The sequence below is a fragment of the Leucopleurus acutus genome, assembly GCF_964270905.1.
Source record: "Leucopleurus acutus genome assembly, chromosome: 3".
Taxonomy (NCBI): Eukaryota; Metazoa; Chordata; class Mammalia; order Artiodactyla; family Delphinidae; genus Leucopleurus; species Leucopleurus acutus.
The window spans coordinates 67,654,699-67,667,265 of NC_139145.1; positions in this window are offsets into that span (position 1 = coordinate 67,654,699).

Sequence of the window (12,567 nt, forward strand, 5' to 3'; positions counted from 1 at the left end):
TTAAATGAAATAGTTCATGTAAAATCTCAGCGCCTGCAGCACAGTAGACTATCAATAGTTTATCTCCATTACTAGAGTGGAATTTTTTTCACAACACCTTTGCAATGTTTCTATGGTAAAAGTAGCCAAATTATAGCATATACCAAACAAATGCTATCCTACAGAAATATAAGGCATGCCACACTTGTACTTTAAAATTTTCTAGTAGTCACATGAAAAAAAGTAAAAATATGAAATAGCACATTTCAATTCAGTATACCATGTTTCAAGTGCTCAATAGCAACATGTAGCTAATGACTATAGTGTTAGACAGCTCAGTACCAGAACTCCATCTAAATAAATATTTCAATCAATTCTCCTTTACTCTTCGTTAATTCTAAAATAAACATAAATAGGTGATCAGTATATAATTACAGATGTATGAGAACATACATGCACACACATTACCCTCTGGCACATACCAAACCCAGATGATTTGGGGTTTTGTTGTTGTTGTTATTTTACCATCAGTTCTTAGTTACAATGAGTCACACTTGAATCAGAGGAGCAGGGTGTAAGTGGTACGTGGGTTTCTAATTTTAAATTCGAAAACATACCACACATCAGAGCTACATAGTCAAAGTAAAGCAATACCGGACAATCATGATAGCTAGGTTAAAACAAAAACCTATCTTGCACAGAAGAATACTCGCTGATTTTTAAAGTAACTTTAGTAAAAGATTATATATTTATTTCCTTTGCTTGTTCTTTGAAGACATTGGAGTAGACTTTTGGATTCTACAAAAGCTTGTTTTTTTTCTTTCTATGTCATTATCTCCATTATGTGAGAATGAGGACTAAAGCAAATCAGAACTATAGAAAATAGGAGCAATGCACAGCAGTCACTAAGGACTCACACAAAATGTGTGACACTTCTACTAGGATCTTCAAAGATGATTCAGACAGTGATCTTGCCCCTAGAGTGGATACACAGAAAAACACAGGAGACATCCAAACATGTATAGCACAAGGCAGAACACTGAAAGAGAATGAGAGATACCAAAAAGCATACCACAAGTATTTGTAAGAACAGAATTCTTTTCGGTGGGGATTAGGGAGGGTTTCCTAGAAAAGTATCCTTTGTGAGAGGTTTTAAAGAATGTTCTTTAAATGATGGTTAATAGGGCTCAATTCAACAGATATTGTTTCCTACCTACTGTGTGGCAGGCCCCATTGTAGGCAGTGGAGATTCAGTAATGGAAGTCTGCGTTTAAGCTGTGGATGGAGGTGAAGAATGGTGAAAGACAAGTAAAACCAGCAATACAGCTTTCTGGATTCCAATCACTTTTTCCACCTTATGTTACCTCTGACATCCCTCTGCCTCTGAAGTCTTCTGAGGGTCTGCCTCTTGTACCCACAAACGACTTCTTATCTCTTCTCTGTTTCTGACCTTTCATCTAGAATATGACTCTTGGTCTTATCTTGCTCTCAGATCAGCCTGGTTGTAGGATCAGGGTTTCATTCTTTGACCCTTACCCTGCAGCCACATGCACACTCTGCCCACCTCCTGTTCCAGCTCTAGCTCTAGTCAGGAAGCTACAGAATCAAGAAGCTGCCACCACAGCTTCAGACTCCAGCATTACTCTGGTATAAAGAGGAAGTTGGGCACAGTTTACTAAGTATTATCATAGAGATAGTTCTAGTGGAGAACATTTGACTCAGCCTGTGAAGATCCAGAAAGGATTCCAAAAAGAGCAGATGCTTGAGAGGAATTATCCAAGAATGAAAGGAAGGATGACATTTTTTGGCATAGAAGAACAGCATGTACAAAATCAGGGAGAGGTGAGAGTGTGATGCTCTTAGGGAACTAGAGAATGAGTGCCGGTCAGAGAAGGATCTTGTGGGCAGGGAGAGGAAATGATTCTGGACCTGCAGAAAGAGACTATATCAGGTTAAGGAGTTTGGATTTATTTAGAAGATGATAAAAAGTAGAGCAGAAAGACAAACTGCATTAATGATGATGCTTTAAAAGAATAAAGTTTATATATGTGGACATATCATCAGTGTATCATACATAACTTTTGAATTTCAAGATATTCTTGTTTTGATAACTTCCTTGATAAGCTCCATGTAGCATTCACTCATAAAGTGTAGTATGTGAAAACCAGAAATGGAATTACAGTACCTACATGATTATTTCAAGCTTATCTGTTTGCTTTTAATAATAAATCATCAGTATTGTGGAGGCTGATTACTTTCTGGTTAATTTTCCATTAATCTGAACAGTTTTTATTATTAACTATGTTTATCTCCTTCTGAATAATAATTGCACACACATGAAATTCAGTGGTCAATGTCAATTCCATGAGTCACTCTGCTATTCATGTATTATCTCCTAGACGTTTTTTTCTTTTTTCTCTTCTATCACAATATAGAATTGCATATTCTATTCTACTAAAAAGTAGGTTAAATACAAATAGAAAAAGTATGAGAATCTCTTAAAAGAGAATGGTACCTTGAAAGAGAAAGGAAATTAACCTATTTGGGTTGGGGGGAAATGTTAACTTCTTAGCCATTTATCAAGTTCATGGGAATTTCCTAAATGGGGGAAACATGAAAGTTTTAAAAAAAAATTTTTTAAGTTTTTCTAGGGCTTCCCTGGTGGCACAGTGGTTGGGAGTCCGCCTGCCGATGCAGGGGACACGGGTTCGTGCCCCGGCCCCACATGCCATGGAGCAGATAGGCCCGTGAGCCATGGCAGCTGAGCCTGCGCGTCCGGAGCCTGTGCTCCACAACGAGAGAGGACACAACAGTGAGAGGCCCACGTACAGCAAAAAAAAAAAAAAAAAAAGTTTTTCTAATCTTTTTTTTTTTCTTTATTTGGTTGCACTGGGTCTTAGTTGTGGCTCCAGGGCTCCTTAGCTGCAGCACATGGGCTCTTTAGCTGTGGCATGCAAACTCTCAGTTGTGGCATGCATGTGGGATCTGGTTCTTTGACCAGGGATTGAACCTGGGCCCCCTGCATTGGGAGCACGGAGTCTTATCCACTGCACCACCAGGGAAGTCCCGTAAGTTTTTTTAAAAAAATAGTTACCTTTAATAAAAAGAGTGATCTCTGCTGTGATTTCTTGGATTAGAAAAGTGAAAGAATCTCAAAGGGGTTAATTACAGCTTCCTGCTCCACGCAAGACCTGCCCAACATATTCTTTTGCTCATCAAAATTATTCAGTTCTATTTTTATATTCCATTAATTGATAAATATTAAATCAATAAGAAAGATATACAGGGCTTCCCTAGTGAAGCAGTGGTTAAGAATCTGCCTGCCAATGCAAGAAGGGACACAGGTTCAAGCCCTTGCGGTATGCGGGCCTCTCACTGTTGTGTCTCCCCAAGCTGCAACCCGGTGGGGATAGACACTCAACAGATACACACACACACACACACACACACACACACACAAAGTTGGGACAGGAAGGAAAAAAGGTAAAGACTCAAGCAATATATTTAAGAAAATTCATCTGGCATTGGGTTTTTGAAAAAATGTATCCAGGTGATTCTAACAGGCAGCTGAATTTAGGAACCACTATGCACTATGGGAATAATGTAGTTACTCTCCTTTTCAAGCCTCAATAGCCCATGGTAAGTACACCAAACACTCTTGATTTCTACCAGTCTCAGGGCTGTTGAACAAGGAGACAGCAGTGTGTAACAATCTGTATATTAAATCTTGTATGAGAAAACTATTTTTTTCCTTCTTTGTGTGAGATATTATTTTAGTATACAATCTTGGCAAGAACAGGCTGTTCTTGACTATGAATCTGGCCAACTGTTACAGAAATCACCAACAAGAGTTACAATGAATAAATCCAATCAGTATGCCCTGTATCTGGAACATCCATATCAATCATGGAGACTGACAAAAGAATCGTAAGCACAGTAAGGACCAAAAATAAATTAGAAAACAAACAAACAAAAATCCAGAGATAACCACCTGTAAGCTCTGGTATCCAGCAAATTTAAGAATGCTTTCGGGGTCTCCTCTTGCAAGAAGAGGAGTTGGGGACTAACTAATCCTTGTCCTTTCTTTCCTGTTCCCATAATTTTCTTACTCCGTTCTGGGTTTTCCCATCAGCCTATTTGCTTGTCTGTGGTTTGCTCCACAGAAGTAGCAAAATCCATTCCAGATATTTGTATCAGCCTATCAGGCTGGCTGCAATTTGGAGCCATCAGTAGTCAATTTCTTTTATATTTTCTTTGTGTACTAAAGGAACAACTCCAGCTGTCCCTTATCATGTTGTGGTCCACTCCCTGGTGAACTGGACCTGGACTTTTTATCATTATGCAGTGTTTCCCTATCTCTAGTAGTACTTTTTGTTTTAAAGCCTGATATTAAAGCTACATCAGCTTTCATTTGGTTACTATTTGTATGATCTAACTTTCTCCATTCTTTTGCTTTCAACTTCAAGATCTCTGCTCAAAACAATGGGAGTTTACTGAATTCTAATTTAATAGCTATTTGGGTCAGTACATTGAATCCATCATTCCACTGTTTTCTGACTTCCGTTGTTGTTGGGATCTAACTTTGGCTCCTATAAAGGTTATACACTTCAGGTGTGAACTATGGCAGCAGACAATTCAGAACAACTGTTCCTAAATCAAAATCCACTTTCTCATGGGCTGAAATTATAAGCCTGCTGAGCTAAACCAGAAAAACAAATATGGTAGAAATGACTAAGTTCTGAGATCAGAATTGGCACATAATTTGTGCAGCTCTGTGCAAAATGAAAGACTTTTTGTTAAAAATTATTTTATTTAAAAAATGTATTTCATTTATTTATTTATTTGGGACATGCTGCACGGCTTGTGGGATCTTAATTCCTCAACGAGGTACCGAACCTCGTCAGTGGAAGCACAGAGTCCTAACCACTGGACTGCCAGGGAATTCCCCCAAAATTATTAAGAATATCAAGACAGTGGTAGCAGGACACTAAACCAAGTTTAGGGTCCTTCTGAACACGGGGCCTGTGTGACTGCACAGGTTGTACACCCATGAAACTGGTACTGTGTGAGATAGACTCTGCTTGTTGTGGTGATCTATTACTTTTCTGCACAAATGGAGCCATTTGTGCCATTAGGACTTGAGTGAAATTCAAAGAAGAAAGCTGATCGAAAGAAATGAGTCATAAAACTTTAGAAAGCAATCGATAACCTTCTTGCAAACATACACAGACTTCTCTAGGAAGAATACACAAGTGATTTCTTACAATTCTCAGCTATTGCTTTCAGAAGACAACTTACTCTAATTATAATAAACGAGCAGAAATGTCAAAGAAGTGAAGAGACTCATTTTTGCTCATTTACTACAACTATTACCACTTAGTAGAAGGTAGTACTGAGGCAGAAGGAAAAATATTCCAGAATTCAATTCTGTTTTCTAAACATTTTCCCATAGCTACCACCCATCCTTTAGATTTCACTGTGGAAATAATAACTTGGATGAAAACAAGTATATACCAGTGAGTTAATAATAGTTGTGTGATATACACATGGAAGGGTATAAGTTACATTGCAATTTGGATATCTAATAAGATATCATGCTTTCATTAGGTTGGAAAAATGAACAGCAATAGTATATTCATTCATTCAACAATTGTTTAATGAGTGCCTACTATATGTCAAATAGAGAACAGTAAAAAAATAACACTGTATATATATACATATATACATGTAGATATGTAAATGTATGTATCAGATATTAGTATAATAAGAAAAAAAAGCAGTTAAAAGGAATAGGAAGCAAAGAGGGGTTGAAATTTTAAAGGGGTGACGGTCAAGGCAGATTTTACTGGGAAGATGACATTTGAGGAAATGTTTGAAGTAGATGCAGGTATTATGAGAATTTTGAGTGTGTTTGTGGATATGAAGAGACTGAAGATAAAGGAGAAGAGATAAATGATGGAAGATGGTCTGGGAGGTGATAAGGGGGTGGGATCAAGGGACATAGGTTAAGGGATTGGCCCTGAAAAGTGAAAGACAATTCATTTTCTGAGATCAGAGAAAGTGACCTAAAAAAGAATTCAGAGTAAAAGGTAATTGTAAATTATTGACTTTTGTACAGAGTTAAGGTGATATTAGCAACCTTAATCCTATGAGACATAAGACCAAGGTCAAGGAAATAGTGGTGATATTAGTAGAGAAAAGAAAGTGCATAAGATAGAAATGTAGGAATATAATTTGAGAGCTGAAGTACAGAATAAGGAAAAATGAGCTTATTTAGGATAATAAAGGCAAAGACAGTGTTTAATAAATTATTAACATCACAGCTTATAAAGGAAGCATCATGCAAAATAAGACCATAATTTCATAATCTTAAGAAAAACAGAGTTCCCTCGTGGCCTAGTAGTTAGGATTCAGTGCTTTTACTGCTGTGTTCATGAAAGAATGAATGAATGAATGAAAGAATAAAATAAAAAAGTAGTTTAGATTCTGAGCGAAGACAGGACATAATAAAAATCTATAACATGAATTTTGAAATTCAGAAAAATGTTGTATAAAACATAGAGAAATGTTTAAAATCTGTAACTAAAGCAATGACCTGTGGAAGGATTTCCCCTCTGAGCAGAAACACTGTCAAATCAGAGAAGAGTCAAGGAAGTTTACTCTGAGCAGGACTATGGGATAAAGATCCCACTCCCAGCTGAGAAAACAAAACAAAGCTAAGCCTCTCTCTCGGATATGGAATCTAAATTTATTCTACCCTTATAGTTAGGGAACTCCCTGCTGAGACATTAATATTAACACTGGAGCTGGACCCCAGTGAAAAACACCTAGGATGCCTGGCAGTAGCAAACCCCAAACGACTCTAAGGGATGCTTCTGCAACAATGGTCACATGAATTATGCACTCAACGTTCAAAAAAAAAATGACAAAAAACATGCAGTTAGATTACAGTTCACAAAAACATAATAAACAGGAGGATAAGCAACCTCAAGAACTTACAGAAAAATATTTCTGCAAAATTATCTTTCAAAGTATTTTTAAATTAAATTAATTTTTAAAGAATTAATAGTAAATAATTTTTAAAGAATAAAGATTAAAGAAAAAACAGGAACCAAAATTACAGGATAATACATATGAAAAAGAATGGGTAATTTTGATTTAAAAAAATACAATTTCTAGAAATGAAAAACAGTCATTTGAATTGAAAAATTCAATCAACTTACTATTACTGCTGTTATTAAATTACAGATTACACACAGCTGAAACAAAATAGCAAAATGGATGATAGAGAAAATTTTTCAAAATATATTATGCAGTGATAAAAGAATGGAAAATAAGAATGGGAGATTAAGACACATGAAGGATAGACTGAAAGGCCCAATATAGTCTGAAAAGTGTTTTAGATAGAATAGAAGGAACACAGGAGAGGCTATACATGACAACACAGTGGATGAGATTTTCTAGAAATGATGAAATAAATAAATTTCCAAATCAGAGGAGACTGGTGAAGAATAATAAAAGTAAATCCATATCTAGACACATAACAGTGATATTACAAAACATATATATTAAAAGGAAACTCTTATGGCAACCTTGAGAAGAGATGGTTACTACAATACATCTCAGATAAAAAGAAAATCTGAAAGGCAATGGAAGAACCGTATCATTGACAAAAGATATATCAGGAGCAACTACAGAAACCAGAAAGCAAAGAATAATACTTTCAAAGTCTTGAAGATAAATAACTGTCAGAAGAGAATTCTACATCAAGTGAAACTATTATTCACAAATGAAAGAGAAATAAAGACATTTTAGACAAGCCAGTTAAGGGAATGTGCCTCTCACAGACCCTCAGAGAAAGAACTTTCTTAACAAAAAGAAAATTGAACTAAGGAAGAGTGAGATGCAAGAAATAACAGTTATCACAGGACTGGAAAATGCTGACCTAAGAAAACAACAAAAATGACTAATTTGGGTGTTTAAAATAAGGTGATTCCCCCTCCGTCCCCCCAAAAATAACTGGTGTTATTTTTTTGAGAACTAGATAAACCTATTTTAAAGTGTATATGGAAAAATAAGCCAAAATAGTTGGTAAAATTACGAAATAGAAAAGTAATGAGTGGGAACTCGCTCTACAAGACCTTCAAACGTTGTTATAGAGATAAAAGAATAATGTGATACTGACAAGTCAGTGGAGCAGAACAGAAAGCACAGAAACTATTGTATCATATGTTGGATTTTAGTACATGATAAAGGTAGCACTTCAAGTCTTGGGGAAAAGCTAGATTAAGCAATTAGTGTGTTAGAATAACTGGTAGCTATTGGGGAAAAAATAAATTTACTATCTATCTACCTAAAACCCCACAGCAAAATAAAATTTAATTGAATCAAAGATTTAAATGTAAAAAAATAAACTATAAAAATACTACACAAAAATATGGAAGAATACTTATTAAAAATCTTGAAGTAGAGAAGACTTTTCTAAGTGACAAAAAACCCAGAAACTGTAAAAGAAAATACTGATTTAAAAAAATACCTAAACAAAGTTAAAAGACAAATGATGATCTGGGAAAAAAATACTTGCAATTCATATCATGAACAAAAGAAAACCCAACAATTCTATAGAAAAATGGGCATAGGACGTGAACTGACAGTTCACACAGAAGGAAATACCAATGGATCTTAATATATGAAAAGATACAAAAAGACTTTTGACTTGAGTCATAATAAAAGAAATGCAACTTGAAACTCCAATAAGATGGATTGTTTACCTTTTGGTGGGTAAACAACAAAAGAGTTTCTAACACGTTGTTAACAAGAGCATAGAGAAATGTTTTTTTTAAATTTTACTCATTCATTCATTCCTTTATTTATTTCCGTTTAAAATGTACTTGATGAACCTGAAGGTGATTTGATGAGGAAATGTTGATTGCTGCTTCAAATAGACCCCATAATTTCATTTACTTAACACACAGAAGTGTAATTTTTGTACAAGAAATAGACCAGTGCAGAATTTCCTAGTGATGGGAGCAAGGGAGGAGAAAGGGAGGTGTAGGGATGGAGGTCTAATCCATGAAGTTACTCAGGGACCTAGGTTGGTAATAATTCTGTTTCTTCAGCAAGTGGCTTTCCAAATTGCCCTGAGTACTGACATCCAGCCAAGAAAAGCAGAAAGAACATGGAGAAGAGTGCATGGGAAATGTCTTAGCCAGCCTGTGCTACTCTTAACAAAATACTATAGACTGGGTGACTTTGGTGGCAAAATTTTTTTTTTCATAGTTCTAGAAGCTGGGAAGTCTGAGATCAAGGTGATGCCAACATGGTTGGGCTCTGATGAGAGCCCTCTTCTGGATTCCAAATGGCTTACTTCTGGTATGGCAGAAAAAGAAGGAGCTAGCTCTCTGGCCTCTTGTTGTAAGGGCATTAATCTCATTCATGAGGGCTCCACCCTCATGATCTGGTCACCTCCCAAAGGCCCCACCTCCAAATACCACTGCATTGAGACTAGGGTTTCAACATATGAATCTTGGGTGTTTACAAACATTCATTTCATAATAGGACGTTTTAATGGGGCATCACAGGAAGACAATGAAACGCATTTGGAGACGAATTTACTGAAATTAAAACACACATGTCTGTTGTTGCATGCCCTTTGAGGAATTTATACTACAGATATACACATGTGCAAAATGAGGTCTGTACAAATATGCTCACTACAATATTGTTTTTAGTAGCAAAAACATTAAACAACCTAAATATCCAAAGTAGGTAATTGGTTAAATACATTATGATACGTGTATCTAATGGCTATTACAAGAATTACAAAGCCATTATACTATTATATATTTATATATGTAGTATAAAATATATATTTATATTATTATAAATAATTATATAAATTATTACAAGGAGTGAGGGAGCTCTATATGTACTGATATGAAGTAATTTCAAAGAAATACTTTTAGATAAAAAAAACAACATGTAGAACAGTGTGGGTCATATGCTACCATTTACATGAGAAAGAAGAAATATGTACACACCTTATATGCTTGTATATCCATACACTGCTTCTGGACAGATATACAATAAACTGATACTAATGGTTGCCTCTGGGGAGGGGGCCTTGAAGACAAGGGATAGAGATGGGAATAAACCTTACACTGTACAGCTTTTTGTAGCTTTCAAAAAAATTGTTTTCACTATGTACAACCTAGTCAAAACATAAAATACTTAAAAATATACCAAAATATCAGAGAATAATAATATGAAAGATGATGGGAGTTAGGCTGAAAGGTAGTTATGAGAATGAATCAGATAATTTAAAGACATGTATGCAGGATAAAATTCTAAGGTAACTGCTAAGAATGGATATAAAACGTACAATTCTAAAATAGAATAAGGGTAAAGAAAAAAATAATTCAGCAGAAGGCAAAAAGGAAGAAACAAATAAAAGGCACAAAATAGGACTGGCAGTAATAAATTCAAATATATCAGAAATCACAATGAGTGTGAGCTCATGAAACTCACAAGCAAAAGACAAGGTAACTTCAGATAGGCTCCTTTAGATTGAGCAGCCTGCCAATCACCAAAGATGTGAGAAAGGTCATGTTAAGATCATTCAATCCCAGCCAAATTAGCCCAGACCAGAATAGACCATACAGCTAACCCACAGAATCAAAACAATAATATATGTTAAGCCACTATGTTTTGCAGCAAAAGTTAACTGGTAGAGTTGGGACTTTAAAAATTATAATAAAATACTTGCAACAGTTTTATGCTATTAAATTTTGAAAACCTGTAAAAAAGACAACTTTTTTGAAAAAGATCAACTCCAGAAACAGATTCAAAAAGAGAGTGAAACTATGAATAAACATAAACCATTAATCTAAAATATACCCTCATTTAAAGCACTAGGTTTAGAGTTTACGTTAGATTTTTTAAAAACCAAACTTCGGTAACAGTTAATTTCCGTAGAATTATAAAGATAAAACCTGGTATAACTGGTGTAACTTTGCTATAAAATTATACAAGAAGAGTATGGAGAAAGAAAAATTAAAGATCAATCCTGCTGATAAACATGGATGAAAAAGTCCTACACAAAATATTAGCAAACAAAATCTAGCATATATATATACATATAAATCTATCATGACAAAGTAGATATTATAGCAAGAATGCAAAGCAGATTCAACAATGAGAAAATCCAGAACCTAATTAATTCATTACTGTCCTCATTAAAAGATTCAAAAAAGAAAAGCCATTTTATCGTCTTATTAGGTACAGAAAAAGAAAACTCGTAGAAGACTACATAAATGGACAGAAACTTTCCTAATCTGAATAAGGACATTGTGCAGCTTTTTGACTTTTAGCTGTCAGCTTCATTCTTGCACTTGCGTTTTCTCTTCTCTCTATCACAGGGGGCTGGAAGCCTGACAACTGTATTTCCCGTGCTCCCTTGCTGTGGTTTGGTTAGATTCTGTCAATGGGAGACAATGGTTGAGGATTTAAAAGGTGGCAAAGGGAGAGAAGCCATTTGTTTCCTTCTGTTTCTGGCTCTAGTAGCAGGAGCAGCTGTAGCAGCTGTGCCCCAGCTGCCCAGAAGCACAGCATTCTAGGGCTCTGAGTTAACAGCACTTTCACCTTTTTGCTCCTTAACCTTTCCAACAATTTTGTAATTAGTTCCGTGTGTTAGCTTCCCTCTGACATACCTAATTGGTTTGTGTTTTTCAAACTGGTTAATAACTGATATAGGTATCCACCAGACTCTGCAACAAATATCATTAACAGTGATGATTAGGGAAGAACGAGAGAGGGAGATGGAGGAGGGGGCGCATGAGCGCTCTCTGGCGTCTCTTCCTATAAGGGAAACTGATCTTACAGGATCAAGGACCCACCTTTATAACTTCATTCAACCTCAATAACTTCCTTAGAGGGTCCTCTCTAAATACTGCCACACCAGGGGTTAGGGCCTCAGTATGAATTTGAGGGGGACACAAACATTCTATCCATAACAATGGACAAATACCCTGAAAAAGGGCAAGGAGCTAAGCTGTTTGTGTCTGAACTCTAAAACTGAGGTATTCTTAATTACCTTTAGAGCCAAGTGTCCTTTATTGCAGGGAATAGAGCCTCTGATTAACTCAGATAAAGGATGTAAGTCTCACAGAAACCAAAGACCAAAGCCAAATTCCAATGGACTTCATGGGAACTAGAAAGCCACCAGGGACCAAGGCCACTCTATGTTTACAGTCTATGGGGCAGATTCTTTATATGGTGCTGTAGGTCAGGCAGACAATAAGATATGTCTAATATGGTTATTAACCATGAGGTTGGTTATGTACCTCTAACAAATATTCCACTCGTCCATAAGTTTACTATATTAGTAAAATAGCGGTTGCTATTGTTAATTCTGAAAGTTCCTTTTCCAAACTTCTTTGTACCACCTTTAATTCTAGGATTCTAGAAATTGGCGAACTATACCATATTTGAAAGACATGAGATTTTAATCACCCAAATAAACAGAATTTTTCACTTTTATACTTCGTAAGAAAAGTTGCCAATGGAGACAAATACGAAAGTACAAAATAA